Genomic DNA, 17,321 nt, shown 5'->3' with positions numbered 1-17,321 from the left:
AGGTATTGTGTCCACGGTACCAAATCCCATCTAGATTCCACTTCACTAGGCAGGCGATACCGACATTTGCCATTTAATTCCAGTGATTTTGCCATTTAATTCCAGTGATTTTTGCCATTTAATTTCAGTGATTTGGACGTATAATTCCAGTGATTTGGACATATAATTAGTGATTTGGCCGTATAATTCCAATGATTTGGACGTATAATTCCAGTGATTTTTCCATTTAATTCCAGTGATTTGGACGTATAATTACATTGATTTTGCAGTATAATTCCAGTGATTTTGCCATTTAATTCCAGTGATTTTGCCATTTAATTCCAGTGATTTGGACGTATAATTCCAGTGATTTTACCATTTAATTCCAGTGATTTTGCCATTTAATTCCAGGGATTTGGACGTATAATTCCAGTGATTTGGACGCATAATTCCAGTGATTTGGACGCATAATTCCAGTGATTTTGCTATTTAATTCCAGTGATTTGGATGTATAATTCCAGTGATTTGGACGTATAATTCCAATGATTTGGACGAATAATTACATTGATTGTGCAGCATAATTCCAGTGATTTTGCCATTTAATTCCAGTGATTTGGACGTATAATTCCAGTGATTTGGATGTATAATTCCATTGGGAATTGTTTGTGTCACTTGTCTTAGTCATACTGCAGTCTCGGTGCACCTCTTTTTCTTTTTTGCATCTTGTGCTGTTTGGGGACTAGTTTTTGAATAGTGCCATCTTGTCTGCAACTGCAGTGCCACTCCTAGATGGGCCAGGTGTTTGTGCCGCACACTTGTGTCGCTTAGCTTGGTCATACAGCCACCTCGGTGCAACTTTTAGGCCTAAAAACAATATTGTGAGGTGTGAGGTGTTCAGAATAGACTGGAAATGAGTGGAAATGAATGCTATTGAGGTTAATAATACCGTAGGAGCAAAATTACCCCCAAATTCTATGATTTTAGCTGTTTGTATGTTTTTTTCAAAAATCATCCAGATCCAAAACCAAAACCAAAACCCGAAAGGGTTGTTTTGGCAAAACCAAGCCAAAACCAAAACACGAAAGTGGAATTAGAACCAAAACCAAAACACAAAACACAAGAAGTGCCAGCCGCACATCTCTACTATTTATGCAGAGAGAGGTGTTGCAGCATTAAAGTAGAGAGAGGTGCTGCAGCAGCTGAGGCAGAGAAAGGTGCTGCATCATCAATGTAGAGAGAGGTGCTGTAGCAGCCGAGGCAGAGAAAAGTGATGCAGCATCAATGTAGAGAGAGGTGCTGTAGCAGCCCAGGCAGAGAAAAGTGATGCAGCATCAATGTAGATAGAGGTGCTGTAGCAGCCGGGGCAGAGAGAGCTGCTGCAGCAGCCAAGGCAGAGAGTGGTGCTGAGGCAGAAAGAAGTGCTGCAGCCACCGGGGCAGAAAGATGTGTAGCAGCAGCCGGGACAGGGAGAGGTGCTGCAGCAGCCGGGGCAAAGAAAAGTGCTGCAGCAGCTTGGGCAGGCAGAGGTGCTGCAGCAGCCAGGGCAGAGAATGGTGCTGCAGGACAGAAGTAACCCTGCTGCACAGCTACAAGCAGGCAGTGAGACATATAAGGAGTGCAGAGCTCCGGCATGTGCCGGCTGTCAGTGACTTCTGTCACCTCTAACGTACCCTGTTCCCTAGCTAGTCTCTGAGTCAGGGTTAGTGTGCGCCCCTCTGCTTCTCCTCCTCCTGCTCTGTGGCTGCTTGTACAGTGGCCTGTGATATAGCAGGCGGAGTGAGGGAGGGTGGGGGGGAGACACAAGCAGCGCAACCTTTAACTTTCCAGCGCCCGAAGCTCGCGGAGCCACCCTCGCTACACCCCTGACTGCACGCCCACTGCAAGTGCATGCACATCCACTTCCTGCGATTGCATGCCCATTACAACTCTCATCTCGGTCCCCTAGTCATACACAGGACCTGATTCATGTTTGTAAGTAAAGCAAAAAAGTAAGCAACTGGGCAAAATCATGTTGCACTGCAGGTGGGGCAGATACATGCAGAGAGAATGCGATTTGAACTAACGATATGGACTATATAGTTCATATCGGTAGAAAACTTAGTACATATCACACATATGTATACAGCTTGCGATGACGATGCACGCTGTCATGGGGTCGGTATCGCAAGAAAAAGTAGACTGTGCAGGCAGGTCAATTTTGACTAGAAAATGTACAATCTAGTTTCTGGTATAGTCAAAACTGTCCATAGCAAAAATTGCACCATGTGTATAGTAGAGATGAGCGGGTTCGGTTCCTCGGAATCCGAACCCGCCCGAACTTCATGATTTTTTACACGGATCCGAGCGACTCGGATCTTCCCGCCTTGCTCGGTTAACCCGAGCGCGCCCGAACGTCATCATGACGCTGTCGGATTCTCGCGAGGCTCGGATTCTATCGCGAGACTCGGATTCTATATAAGGAGCCGCGCGTCGCCGCCATTTTCACACGTGCATTGAGATTGATAGTGAGAGGACGTGGCTGGCGTCCTCTCCGTTTAGAGAAGAAATAGATAGGAGAGTGAGAGTGAGACAGTGACACTTCATTTACTGGAGCTTAGGAGGAGTACTCAGACAGAGAGTGCAGAATTTTGCTGATAGTATTAGTTAGTTATAGTGACAGAGTGAGACAGTGACACTTCATTTACTGGAGCTTAGGAGGAGTACTCAGACAGAGAGTGCAGAATTTTGTTGATAGTATTAGTTAGTTATACTAGTGACTGACCAGTGACCACCAGTGCAGTTTTATATTATTTAATATAATCCGTTCTCTGCCTGAAAAAACGATACACAGTGACTCAGTCACATACCATATCTGTGCTCAGCCCAGTGTGCTGCATCATCTATGTATAATATCTGACTGTGCTCACACAGCTTAATTGTGGGGGAGACTGGGGAGCAGTTAGGTTATAGCAGGAGCCAGGAGTACATATTAAAATTAAACAGTGCACACTTTTTTTCTGCAGGAGTGCCACTGCCAGTGTGACTGACCAGTGACCTGACCACCAGTATAGTATACTATATTGTATTGTGATTGACTGTCTGCCTGTAAAAGTTAAACACACGTCGTGTGACTTGTGTGGTGTTTTTTTATTCTATAAAATAAAAAACTCATTCTGCTGACAGACAGTGTCCAGCAGGTCCGTCATTATATAATGTATACCTGTCCGGCTGCAGTAGTGATATATATATATATATTTTTATATCATTATTTATCATCCAGTCGCAGCAGACACAGTACGGTAGTTCACGGCTGTAGCTACCTCTGTGTCGGCACTCGGCAGTCCGTCCATAATTGTATACCACCTACCCATGTTTTTTTTTTTCTTTCTTCTTTATACATACTACATCTCATTATCATCCAGTCTATATTAGCAGCAGACACAGTACAGTACGGTAGTCCACGGCTGTAGCTACCTCTGTGTCGGCACTCGGCAGTCTGTCCATAATTGTATACCACCTACCCGTGGTTTTTTTTTCTTTCTTCTTTATACATACTACATCTCATTATCATCCAGTCTATATTAGCAGCAGACACAGTACAGTACGGTAGTCCACGGCTGTAGCTACCTCTGTGTCGGCACTCGGCAGTCCGTCCATAATTGTATACCACCTACCCGTGGTTTTTTTTTCTTTCTTCTTTATACATACTACATCTCATTATCAACCAGTCTATATTAGCAGCAGACACAGTACGGTAGTCCACGGCTGTAGCTACCTCTGTGTCGGCACTCGGCAGTCCGTCCATAATTGTATACCACCTACCCGTGGTTTTTTTTTCTTTCTTCTTTATACATACTACATCTCATTATCATCCAGTCTATATTAGCAGCAGACACAGTACAGTACGGTAGTCCACGGCTGTAGCTACCTCTGTGTCGGCACTCGGCAGTCCATCCATAATTGTATACCACCTACCCGTGGTTTTTTTTTCCTTTCTTCTTTATACATACTACATCTCATTATCATCCAGTCTATATTAGCAGCAGACACAGTACAGTACGGTAGTCCACGGCTGTAGCTACCTCTGTGTCGGCACTCGGCAGTCCGTCCATAATTGTATACCACCTACCCGTGGTTTTTTTTTTCTTTCTTCTTTATACATACTACATCTCATTATCATCCAGTCTATATTAGCAGCAGACACAGTACAGTACGGTAGTCCACGGCTGTAGCTACCTCTGTGTCGGCACTCGGCAGTCCATCCATAATTGTATACCACCTACCCGTGGTTTTTTTTTTCTTTCTTCTTTATACATACTACATCTCATTATCATCCAGTCTATATTATCAGCAGACACAGTACAGTACGGTAGTCCACGGCTGTAGCTACCTCTGTGTCGGCACTCGGCAGTCCGTCCATAATTGTATACCACCTACCCGTGTTTTTTTTTTCTTTCTTCTTTATACATACTACATCTCATTATCAACCAGTCTATATTAGCAGCAGACACAGTACGGTAGTCCACGGCTGTAGCTACCTCTGTGTCGGCACTCGGCAGTCCGTCCATAATTGTATACCACCTACCCGTGGTTTTTTTTTTCTTTCTTCTTTATACATACTACATCTCATTATCATCCAGTCTATATTAGCAGCAGACACAGTACAGTACGGTAGTCCACGGCTGTAGCTACCTCTGTGTCGGCACTCGGCAGTCCGTCCATAATTGTATACCACCTACCCGTGGTTTTTTTTTTCTTTCTTCTTTATACATACTACATCTCATTATCATCCAGTCTATATTAGCAGCAGACACAGTACAGTACGGTAGTCCACGGCTGTAGCTACCTCTGTGTCGGCACTCGGCAGTCCGTCCATAATTGTATACCACCTACCCGTGGTTTTTTTTTCTTTCTTCTTTATACATACTACATCTCATTATCATCCAGTCTATATTAGCAGCAGACACAGTACAGTACGGTAGTCCATGGCTGTAGCTACCTCTGTGTCGGCACTCGGCAGTCCATCCATAATTGTATACTAGTATCCATCCATCTCCATTGTTTACCTGAGGTGCCTTTTAGTTGTGCCTATTAAAATATGGAGAACAAAAATGTTGAGGTTCCAAAATTAGGGAAAGATCAAGATCCACTTCCACCTCGTGCTGAAGCTGCTGCCACTAGTCATGGCCGAGACGATGAAATGCCAGCAACGTCGTCTGCCAAGGCCGATGCCCAATGGCATAGTACAGAGCATGTCAAATCCAAAACACCAAATATCAGTAAAAAAAGGACTCCAAAACCTAAAATAAAATTGTCGGAGGAGAAGCGTAAACTTGCCAATATGCCATTTACCACACGGAGTGGCAAGGAACGGCTGAGGCCCTGGCCTATGTTCATGGCTAGTGGTTCAGCTTCACATGAGGATGGAGGCACTCAGCCTCTCGCTAGAAAAATGAAAAGACTCAAGCTGGCAAAAGCAGTAGCACCGCAAAGAACTGTGCGTTCTTCGAAATCCCAAATCCACAAGGAGAGTCCAATTGTGTCGGTTGCGATGCCTGACCTTCCCAACACTGGACGTAAAGAGCATGCGCCTTCCACCATTTGCACGCCCCCTGCAAGTGCTGGAAGGAGCACCCGCAGTCCAGTTCCTGATAGTCAGATTGAAGATGTCAGTGTTGAAGTACACCAGGATGAGGAGGATATGGGTGTTGCTGGCGCTGGGGAGGAAATTGACCAGGAGGATTCTGATGGTGAGGTGGTTTGTTTAAGTCAGGCACCCGGGGAGACACCTGTTGTCCGTGGGAGGAATATGGCCGTTGACATGCCTGGTGAAAATACCAAAAAAATCAGCTCTTCGGTGTGGAAGTATTTCACCAGAAATGCGGACAACATTTGTCAAGCCGTGTGTTCCCTTTGTCAAGCTGTAATAAGTAGGGGTAAGGACGTTAACCACCTCGGAACATCCTCCCTTATACGTCACCTGCAGCGCATTCATAATAAGTCAGTGACAAGTTCAAAAACTTTGGCCGACAGCGGAAGCAGTCCACTGACCAGTAAATCCCTTCCTCTTGTAACCAAGCTCACGCAAACCACCCCACCAACTCCCTCAGTGTCAATTTCCTCCTTCCCCAGGAATGCCAATAGTCCTGCAGGCCATGTCACTGGCAATTCTGACGAGTCCTCTCCTGCCTGGGATTCCTCCGATGCATCCTTGCGTGTAACGCCTACTGCTGCTGGCGCTGCTGTTGTTGCTGCTGGGAGTCGATGGTCATCCCAGAGGGGAAGTCGTAAGCCCACTTGTACTACTTCCAGTAAGCAATTGACTGTCCAACAGTCCTTTGCGAGGAAGATGAAATATCACAGCAGTCATCCTGCTGCAAAGCGGATAACTGAGGCCTTGACAACTATGTTGGTGTTAGACGTGCGTCCGGTATCCGCCGTTAATTCACAGGGAACTAGACAATTTATTGAGGCAGTGTGCCCCCGTTACCAAATACCATCTAGGTTCCACTTCTCTAGGCAGGCGATACCGAGAATGTACACGGACGTCAGAAAAAGACTCACCAGTGTCCTAAAAAATGCAGTTGTACCCAATGTCCACTTAACCACGGACATGTGGACAAGTGGAGCAGGGCAGGGTCAGGACTATATGACTGTGACAGCCCACTGGGTAGATGTATGGACTCCCGCCGCAAGAACAGCAGCGGCGGCACCAGTAGCAGCATCTCGCAAACGCCAACTCTTTCCTAGGCAGGCTACGCTTTGTATCACCGCTTTCCAGAATACGCACACAGCTGAAAACCTCTTACGGCAACTGAGGAAGATCATCGCGGAATGGCTTACCCCAATTGGACTCTCCTGTGGATTTGTGGCATCGGACAACGCCAGCAATATTGTGTGTGCATTAAATATGGGCAAATTCCAGCACGTCCCATGTTTTGCACATACCTTGAATTTGGTGGTGCAGAATTTTTTAAAAAACGACAGGGGCGTGCAAGAGATGCTGTCGGTGGCCAGAAAAATTGCGGGACACTTTCGGCGAACAGGCACCACGTACAGAAGACTGGAGCACCACCAAAAACTACTGAACCTGCCCTGCCATCATCTGAAGCAAGAAGTGGTAACGAGGTGGAATTCAACCCTCTATATGCTTCAGAGGTTGGAGGAGCAGCAAAAGGCCATTCAAGCCTATACAATTGAGCACGATAAAGGAGGTGGAATGCACCTGTCTCAAGTGCAGTGGAGAATGATTTCAACGTTGTGCAAGGTTCTGATGCCCTTTGAACTTGCCACACGTGAAGTCAGTTCAGACACTGCCAGCCTGAGTCAGGTCATTCCCCTCATCAGGCTTTTGCAGAAGAAGCTGGAGACATTGAAGGAGGAGCTAACACGGAGCGATTCCGCTAGGCATGTGGGACTTGTGGATGGAGCCCTTAATTCGCTTAACAAGGATTCACGGGTGGTCAATCTGTTGAAATCAGAGCACTACATTTTGGCCACCGTGCTCGATCCTAGATTTAAAACCTACCTTGGATCTCTCTTTCCGGCAGACACAAGTCTGCTGGGGTTGAAAGACCTGCTGGTGACAAAATTGTCAAGTCAAGCGGAACGCGACCTGTCAACATCTCCTCCTTCACATTCTCCCGCAACTGGGGGTGCGAGGAAAAGGCTCAGAATTCCGAGCCCACCCGCTGGCGGTGATGCAGGGCAGTCTGGAGCGACTGCTGATGCTGACATCTGGTCCGGACTGAAGGACCTGACAACGATTACGGACATGTCGTCTACTGTCACTGCATATGATTCTCTCAACATTGAAAGAATGGTGGAGGATTATATGAGTGACCGCATCCAAGTAGGCACGTCACACAGTCCGTACTTATACTGGCAGGAAAAAGAGGCAATTTGGAGGCCCTTGCACAAACTGGCTTTATTCTACCTAAGTTGCCCTCCCACAAGTGTGTACTCCGAAAGAGTGTTTAGTGCCGCCGCTCACCTTGTCAGCAATCGGCGTACGAGGTTACATCCAGAAAATGTGGAGAAGATGATGTTCATTAAAATGAATTATAATCAATTCCTCCGCGGAGACATTCACCAGCAGCAATTGCCTCCACAAAGTACACAGGGAGCTGAGATGGTGGATTCCAGTTGACGAATTGATAATCTGTGAGGAGGGGGATGTACACGAATTGATAATCTGTGAGGAGGGGGATGTACACGGTGATATATCGGAGGATGATGATGAGGTGGACATCTTGCCTCTGTAGAGCCAGTTTGTGCAAGGAGAGATTAATTGCTTCTTTTTTGGGGGGGGTCCAAACCAACCCGTCATATCAGTCACAGTCGTGTGGCAGACCCTGTCACTGAAATGATGGGTTGGTTAAAGTGTGCATGTCCTGTTTTGTTTATACAACATAAGGGTGGGTGGGAGGGCCCAAGGACAATTCCATCTTGCACCTCTTTTTTCTTTTATTTTTCTTTGCGTCATGTGCTGTTTGGGGAGGGTTTTTTGGAAGGGACATCCTGCGTGACACTGCAGTGCCACTCCTAGATGGGCCCGGTGTTTGTGTCGGCCACTAGGGTCGCTTATCTTACTCACACAGTCAGCTACCTCATTGCGCCTCTTTTTTTCTTTGCGTCATGTGCTGTTTGGGGAGGGTTTTTTGGAAGGGACATCCTGCGTGACACTGCAGTGCCACTCCTAGATGGGCCCGGTGTTTGTGTCGGCCACTAGGGTCGCTTATCTTACTCACACAGTCAGCTACCTCATTGCGCCTCTTTTTTTCTTTGCGTCATGTGCTGTTTGGGGAGGGTTTTTTGGAAGGGCCATCCTGCGTGACACTGCAGTGCCACTCCTAGATGGGCCCGGTGTTTGTGTCGGCCACTAGGGTCGCTTATCTTACTCACACAGTCAGCTACCTCATTGCGCCTCTTTTTTTCTTTGCGTCATGTGCTGTTTGGGGAGGGTTTTTTGGAAGGGACATCCTGCGTGACACTGCAGTGCCACTCCTAGATGGGCCCGGTGTTTGTGTCGGCCACTAGGGTCGCTTATCTTACTCACACAGCTACCTCATTGCGCCTCTTTTTTTCTTTGCGTCATGTGCTGTTTGGGGAGGGTTTTTTGGAAGGGACATCCTGCGTGACACTGCAGTGCCACTCCTAGATGGGCCCGGTGTTTGTGTTGGCCACTAGGGTCGCTTATCTTACTCACACAGTCAGCTACCTCATTGCGCCTCTTTTTTTCTTTGCGTCATGTGCTGTTTGGGGAGGGTTTTTTGGAAGGGACATCCTGCGTGACACTGCAGTGCCACTCCTAGATGGGCCCGGTGTTTGTGTCGGCCACTAGGGTCGCTTATCTTACTCACACAGTCAGCTACCTCATTGCGCCTCTTTTTTTCTTTGCGTCATGTGCTGTTTGGGGAGGGTTTTTTGGAAGGGACATCCTGCGTGACACTGCAGTGCCACTCCTAGATGGGCCCGGTGTTTGTGTCGGCCACTAGGGTCGCTTATCTTACTCACACAGTCAGCTACCTCATTGCGCCTCTTTTTTTCTTTGCGTCATGTGCTGTTTGGGGAGGGTTTTTTGGAAGGGACATCCTGCGTGACACTGCAGTGCCACTCCTAGATGGGCCCGGTGTTTGTGTCGGCCACTAGGGTCGCTTATCTTACTCACACAGTCAGCTACCTCATTGCGCCTCTTTTTTTCTTTGCGTCATGTGCTGTTTTGGGAGGGTTTTTTGGAAGGGACATCCTGCGTGACACTGCAGTGCCACTCCTAGATGGGCCCGGTGTTTGTGTCGGCCACTAGGGTCGCTTATCTTACTCACACAGTCAGCTACCTCATTGCGCCTCTTTTTTTCTTTGCGTCATGTGCTGTTTGGGGAGGGTTTTTTGGAAGGGACATCCTGCGTGACACTGCAGTGCCACTCCTAGATGGGCCCGGTGTTTGTGTCGGCCACTAGGGTCGCTTATCTTACTCACACAGCGACCTCGGTGCAAATTTTAGGACTAAAAATAATATTGTGAGGTGTGAGGTATTCAGAATAGACTGAAAATGAGTGGAAATTATGGTTTTTGAGGTTAATAATACTTTGGGATCAAAATGACCCCCAAATTCTATGATTTAAGCTGTTTTTTAGGGTTTTTTGAAAAAAACACCCGAATCCAAAACACACCCGAATCCGACAAAAAAAATTCGGTGAGGTTTTGCCAAAACGCGGTCGAACCCAAAACACGGCCGCGGAACCGAACCCAAAACCAAAACACAAAACCCGAAAAATTTCCGGCGCTCATCTCTAGTGTATAGTCAATATCAGTGGTTTTGGGTTCCGGGGAGTTCAATGGAAATCGCATAGTGCATATCGGCCACATAGGCAGAATCGTACCATGTGTATGCGGCATTAGATTTGGGTTGGGCGTGTTTAAACTGCAATCTAAATTGCAGTGTGGGCTATATGCAAAACCAGCCAGTATTTACCCTGCACAGAAAAATATAAAGGTATTTGCTCCCTGGCATGGACACATGCTTTGTTCCAGACTCAAAGTTACTTGCTTTTATACTCTACTAATATCCCTGTTCCACTGCCTTGAAAAATCTGTGTTTTTGCACATAAATGCGCAACAACCTGAGTTTTTCCTCAGTGGAAAATGGTAAATAAAAAAAACCCAGGTCCAGTTACCCGGGAATCCAACCCATGTAGCAAACAGGGTTGGACACAGGTAGGACTTAGGTTAATATACTCATTTACAGCATGCTGAGAACCTATTCCTCCTGAACCGCAGTGTCCAGCACGCAGTCGAGAGGTTGGGGACACGGTGCTTGCCGTCAGCGCTGTCTGTGCTGTCTGCCCAGCTTTGCAGACAGCAGCACCAGCCAGGTAAAGGTGTGTGCTGGAGGCTGGGGGAAGCCCAGCAGCTTCCAGAGAACTGGGCTTGCCCCCAGTGTGATGTGGGCAACTTCCATTAGGGGGTGTGTCCTAACAGGACAGAGGCCACGGCCCTCGGGTCCCAATGTGACGGTTTTCCTATTTGAATAAGACGCAGTGTCTGCAGTAATGTTTTTCATTATACCTCTTTTTAGAGAGATTAGGATTTCTTTCACAAGGTCAGAGATCCCTATGTAGAAAGAAAAAGCAATCAGTAATCTGTCAATCTGGGAAAAGGCAATATTGAGGTAAGAGATCTCAGTACATGAGTATACCATTAAGCACCATTAAGCATTACTGACATCTAGACTAAAGCTGCGAAATACAGTAATATACATGAACTAAACCTAAGAGTCTTCTATACAGTGAGAGAAAGGGCTAATGAGCAGAGGCAGTGACGCTACACATCAACAGTGTTGCTGAGAGAATGGACCCAGGTCTGATGGCGGGGCCCATTGAGAGCCCAGTGGGGGTCCCCTCCCCCTTACCTGGCAGGAGCAGCTGCAGCTCTTCTCCTCAGCCCAGCACACGCTGCTTAGTGCTGCGCTGTAGTATCGCCAGGGAGGTGCTTAAAATACAATTTACAAAAGTATTTTTTTCTAAGGGTGCATGGCCATGCCTCCTGTGATAAGGACATGCCCCTTGAAAAAGTACCAGGGCCCAACCAGGCTCTTAACTGCCCTGCACATTAATACAAGTGTGCCTGTGAAATCATCACTTTAGAAAGTAATAAAGGGTGGGTGAGAGGAGACACAAACAGAGAGGCGGCGAATTAAGCAAAATTACTGATAAAAATAAGAGAAGGGGGCTGACACAAACACGTATCCAGAGGTTAAAGTGGGGGGAGGGGAACGAGGTGGAACTGAGTTTGACCACCTGTAGTGGTAGGGCGAATCAGTTCCACAACCTCCATTGCCTTGCACAGTAATGCCAACAGAAAAGCCCACTCCATCACCTACATCAATAGATGATGCAGACGACGCTAGTGTTACTGATGAGCTGCAGCCTCCTCCCTCTTCCTCAGGTCCTGGTGGCTCCATGGTCCTCCTCCATCTTCAGCCCTCCCTTCCTGGTACTCACACATGCTGTGTCTGTATTGTCAGCATTCACCCCCTCCTCAGCCCACAGTGGCTTCCTTTTCTGGCACGGTGTATGTGATGTCATGCTGTCACCGCTGCTGAAGTGAAGAAGGACCATGAAGAAGAGCAGGCTCTTTGCATCTTGAATACAAGATTAGAGGTGGCTGGAGGGACAAGAGAGGTGGGGAAGCTGCTGGAGGGATACAAGGTGTGGAGCTGCTGGAGGGAAACAGGTGATGAGCTGCTGGAGTGACAGAAGCAGAGATGTGTATAAGGGGCACTACTGTGGGCATTATGTGTACAGGCTGCACTATTGTGGTCATTATGGGTAATGGGCACTACAACTGTGGCAATTATGTGTAAGGGGTACTACTTTGGGCATTAAATAAAAGGGGCACTTCTGTGTGGCATAACGTGTATAAAGGGTACTAATGTGTAGCACAATGTAAATAAAGGGTACTACTGAGTGACATAACATGAATAAGGGACATTACTATGTGGTATAATACAAATCAGGGGCACTGCATGTGGTGTAATGTGAAAAATATTCTGCTGCTTTGCGGTGTCATTTGAATGGGGTGTACTATTGTGTGACCACACAGTATTTTATGAGATCAATGTCCTTTTATAATATAGTTGAAGTGGGATGCTTAAAACACTAGCACTGGCCCTGGCTCCTTAATGGGATTCTGGTGTAAATGAGTTCCACCACCTCTACATGACCACTTTAAGCCATGCACGTATCTGACAGCCACTTCTATTCAAAATATAGAACACTATGAATATTATTAACTCTTAGCTATCTATTATGATAGAATTGTCCAGGGAACAGCGCTGGTGGCGGCTTTAGTCAGTGGGTGTCGATTAAGGATCTCCAAACACCAAACTTCAACATAAAAGTGAATACATTTGTAACATAGTAATTTTGTGATGAAAACAATAAACATATCAGCTATGGGGAAGGGTGGTAGTCATGTGACCGCCGGTCGGCTGACCGACAGTCACATGACCTCCTCCGTGAGCCCGACGGCTCACTATCCCGATGGTCGGCATGCCGACCAACAGGGACTATTTCCACTCGTGGGTGTCCATGACACCCATAGAGTGGGAATAGAACCCGTGGCGACCGCAGGCACTCGCCCTTCCCCGCCGGCATCCCGGCATCGGTATGCTGCCGGGATCCCGGCGTCGGTAAGGTGACCGGCGCTCAGGAGACCGCCGGTCACCCGTACTACACCCATGGGGAATGCTGACTCACTTCTTCCACCCTCACTAGCATGTGTGCTGCTTATACATACAGTATTTGCCAACATTGGGGGTAATTCCAAGTTGATCGCAGCAGGATTTTTGTTAGCAATTGGGCAAAACCATGTGCACTGCAGGGGAGGCAGATATAACATGTGCAGAGAGAGTTAGATTTGGGTGGGGTGTGTTCAATCTGCAATCTAATTTGCAGTGTAAAAATAAAGCAGCCAGTATTTACCCTGCACAGAAATAAAATAACCCACCCAAATCTAACTCTCTCTGCACATGTTATATCTGCCTCCCCTGCAGTGCACATGGTTTTGCCCAATTGCCATCAAAAATCCTGCTGCGATCAACTTGGAATTACCCCCATTATTTTTAATGCCATCCAGGAGAGCGCAGACACATGTGGGTAGAGTGGGGTTCATGGTAAGTGAATCGCAGCTTCCCAGCCCTACTTTCCATTTCTCAGTGCTTCAGCCAGCAGTAAAGTGAGCAATCTGCCTAGATTGTGCCTGCATGCAGGCCAATCTAGAATCAGCAATAGCGGCGTGCGGGACGGTGCATCGTTATCACTATGGGGCATACGCATGGGCACAGCCGTGCTTAATTTGTAAGCAATCTAGTCAGATTGCTTAGACATTAAGCACAGATCTCTACTATACACAGGCCTCACTGGGCTCTCCACTCATCTCCCTGCTGAGTCTCGCTGTGGCAGATTCTAGTGCTTTAGGAATCCACTGTATGTTACCAGCTTGTCCTTTCTCTGCCCTCTACTGCCCCTGGGTACATAACGTTAATCTGGAGTGCAGGAACCTGCCCTCCAGGGACTGAATAGGTGGCCAACAACTAACAATGCTTTTATTATTATGATTTTTTGCCTTTAAAACCTCTATAAGCGCCATAGGACACCAGGGGGTATATTTACTAAGAATCGTATTTGTGTCGATTTGGTGGGAGTTTCATCTCGAATTGTATCGATCGTGTTTTTTTGCAACTTTTTTAATAAATTGCGTCTTCTCTCGTATTTTCTGATGTCAATGTGATTCGTATTGTCGGGCAGTGTTTTACGGGAGTGATTAGTAAAACACTGCCGGACTTAACACAATGAATCCCGGACGGATCAGTGAGATCCGTGCAGGACTTCATTGTGTACATTATATGAAGTATGGAAAGTGTTAAAAATAGAAAAAACTATTGCGTGGGGTCCCCCCACCTAAGCATAACCAGCCTCGGGCTCTTTGAGCCGGTCCTGTTTGAAAAAATACAGGGGAAAATTAACGTAGGTTCCCCCCATATTTATGATCTTTTGGGGAAGACAGTCAGTCTAAAAGACAATGCACTGGTCTGAAATGATATCATATAATTATATTAACCAACCAATAGAAGAAATATAGTGTGTCTAGGCTATAAGGATCCAGAGACTGTTATTATATTGGGTTGGAGGTGCGCACCTAAGCATAAATTACAATGCGTTTCTTTGAGAGTTATTAGCGTAAACCACTAGTGGGTTTATCACTAAAAAGAGAGCTTACTGTGTGGTGCACTCTTTTGTAATGATTTTGTAAATGACAAAGTTAAAACGTAACTTTTATTAATCTCTTAAAATAAATCTCTTAATCAGGCATGGTACCCTGTTGATAGCCTGAGAGTATATGAATCGTGATGTGTTGCCCTAAAATGAAATAATAATATAAGTTTGTATCAAACTCCTCAATACAGATAGGGCAATTTCAACTGTGTTAAGCCATATAAAATTGTTAGAATTCTATTATATCAGCTCTAATTTATCAATGTATGAGAGCCTTCTTTAATTTAATTAGTGGTCTCTTACAAGAGTCTGATATTGCTGCCCCCTATAGAGTATCACCTCCAGCGTATGATGATATAATAATCAGTGATAGTAGGGTTTACATTAATTGAAAATATTAACATTGGTATAAAAGGAAAGGTTTTTTACATGCCACTGAGGGCTTGAGTGTCCAAATGGGTGGTCTTCAGGTTGCCGACTGTCGGGATCCCAGCTCACAGTATACCGGCGCCGGAATCTCGACAGCCAGCATACCGACAGTTTTTCTCCCTCGTGGGGTCCACAACCCCCCTGGAGGGAGAATAAATAGCGTGGTGCGCGTAGCGCGCCATCGTGCCCGCAGCGTGGCAAGCGCAGCGAGCCCGCAAGGGGCTCATTTACACTCACCACGCTGTCGGTATGCCGGTGGTCGGGCTTCCGGCGCTGATATGCTGGTCGCCGGGAGCCCGGCCGCCGGCATACCATACCACACCCGTCCAAATGTGTACTATATCTTTTTACCAGTCTGTTAGTCAAAGTTATATAAACCTGTGCAGTCAGCTATTAGATACAATTTAATACATAATTGTGTCCACTGAAATGGAGACAATGTATTGCTATAAGCCTGTTTGAAAAGAAATTAAAGTGATAGATAAACAGTGTCTAATACAAAAGAAATATAATCAATCAAATCAGTGAGTACATATAATAACAGATGCCGTATCCTCTCAACAATTTCTCCCTATAACAGATTAACAGATATATGCTTCTCCCTTCCAAGGAATAGAGTTGCACAATTGAGTTTGTTATAAGCTTAGACATGCACTTACATTTGTTGTGTACAGAAATGATCCGTTAATTATTAGTCAACAATTTAAACCAGACTGAAATTGTTATTGGTCCAAAACCGCATACAGATAGCGGTATAATTAACCCTTCTGAGAAGAAATAGGGTTCACCTAAATTAACTTGAACACTGTTAACGGCACAATAGGACCCTTAATTATAATCCATGTTCCTGTTCATATGATCATCTAGACATCTATCCCAGATTATATTGCACACATATATTGTTAATAAATGATTAGAAAGTAAATGTGGGTATGTTGATATAGATTGTGGGTGATCCCAATTAACTTTGCGGTTAACCGCAGACCGCAAAGTTCCCATCATTGGTTATAATGGTGCCGCGCTAAGCTACATTGTAACCAATGCGCTCCTCCTGATTGACAGTGCAGGAGCGCACAGCCAATCAGGAGAGTGACATGACATGGCGCTCCCTGATTGGCTGGCGGGACCTTCACTGACAGAAGTCACGGGGGGTCCCGCCAGTCGGGGAAAGGGGTTGAACCACTTTAGTAGCGTGGACCGGGTTTTTTTTATTTTTTTTAAATTTAAACAAGTACGTGGATTACGACGACAAAGAAGAGGACATATCTACACTGGATTGTTTGTAAGTATAATTTTATTTTTACAGGTAATCCGTGGATTCTACTGGACAAGTGGACGTGAATCGAAGAGTTGGAGGTAGGTAAGTACGTGAGTGTAAGTATAATTTTATTTTTACAGGTAATCCGTGGATTCTACTGGACAAGTGGACGTGAATCGAAGAGTTGGAGGTAGGTAAGTACGTGAGTGTGTAAGTGTGTGTAAATAAAATTGTACTGTCACAGTGTGTGTGTAGTGTTTTTTGGGGGGTATATTTTGTAGTAGAACTACAGGTACCAGTGAGCCCATTATTTCCCTACATGCTGGTACTTGTGGTTCTCCAAGTACCAGCTTGCTGGGGAGGCTTGCTGGGACTTGTAGTTCTTCTACAAAAAACAATATTCTTTAATTTTACACAAAGGCTATCAGCCTCCCATCCAACGCCCACGGATGGGGGGACAGCCTTGGGCTTCACCCCTGGCCCTTGGGTGGCTGGAGGGGGGGACCCCTTGATTTAAGGGGTCCCCATTCCTCCAGGGTACCTCGGCCAGGGGTGACTAGTTGGGGGGTAGTGCCACGGCCACAGGGACCTATATAAAAGTGTCCGCCGGCTGTGGCATTATCTCTGTGGCTAGTGGAGCCCGGTGCTGGTTTAAAAAATACGGTGGACCCCTACATGTTTTGTCCCCTGTATTTTTTGAACCAGGACCAGGCGCAGAGCCCGGTGCTGGTTGTTTAAATATGGGGGAACCCCAGTAATTTTTCCCCCTGTATTTTTACAACCAGGACCGGCACAAAGAGCCCGAGGCTGGTTATGCTTAGGAGGGGGGACCCCACGCAATTTTTTTCTTTAATTTATCACACTTTCACATCCCTACCCACAGATAAGCATGCACGGAT

This window comes from Pseudophryne corroboree, chromosome 3, assembly GCF_028390025.1.
Source record: "Pseudophryne corroboree isolate aPseCor3 chromosome 3, aPseCor3.hap2, whole genome shotgun sequence".
NCBI classification, from domain to species: Eukaryota; Metazoa; Chordata; class Amphibia; order Anura; family Myobatrachidae; genus Pseudophryne; species Pseudophryne corroboree.
This window is presented reverse-complemented; position numbering follows the sequence as displayed.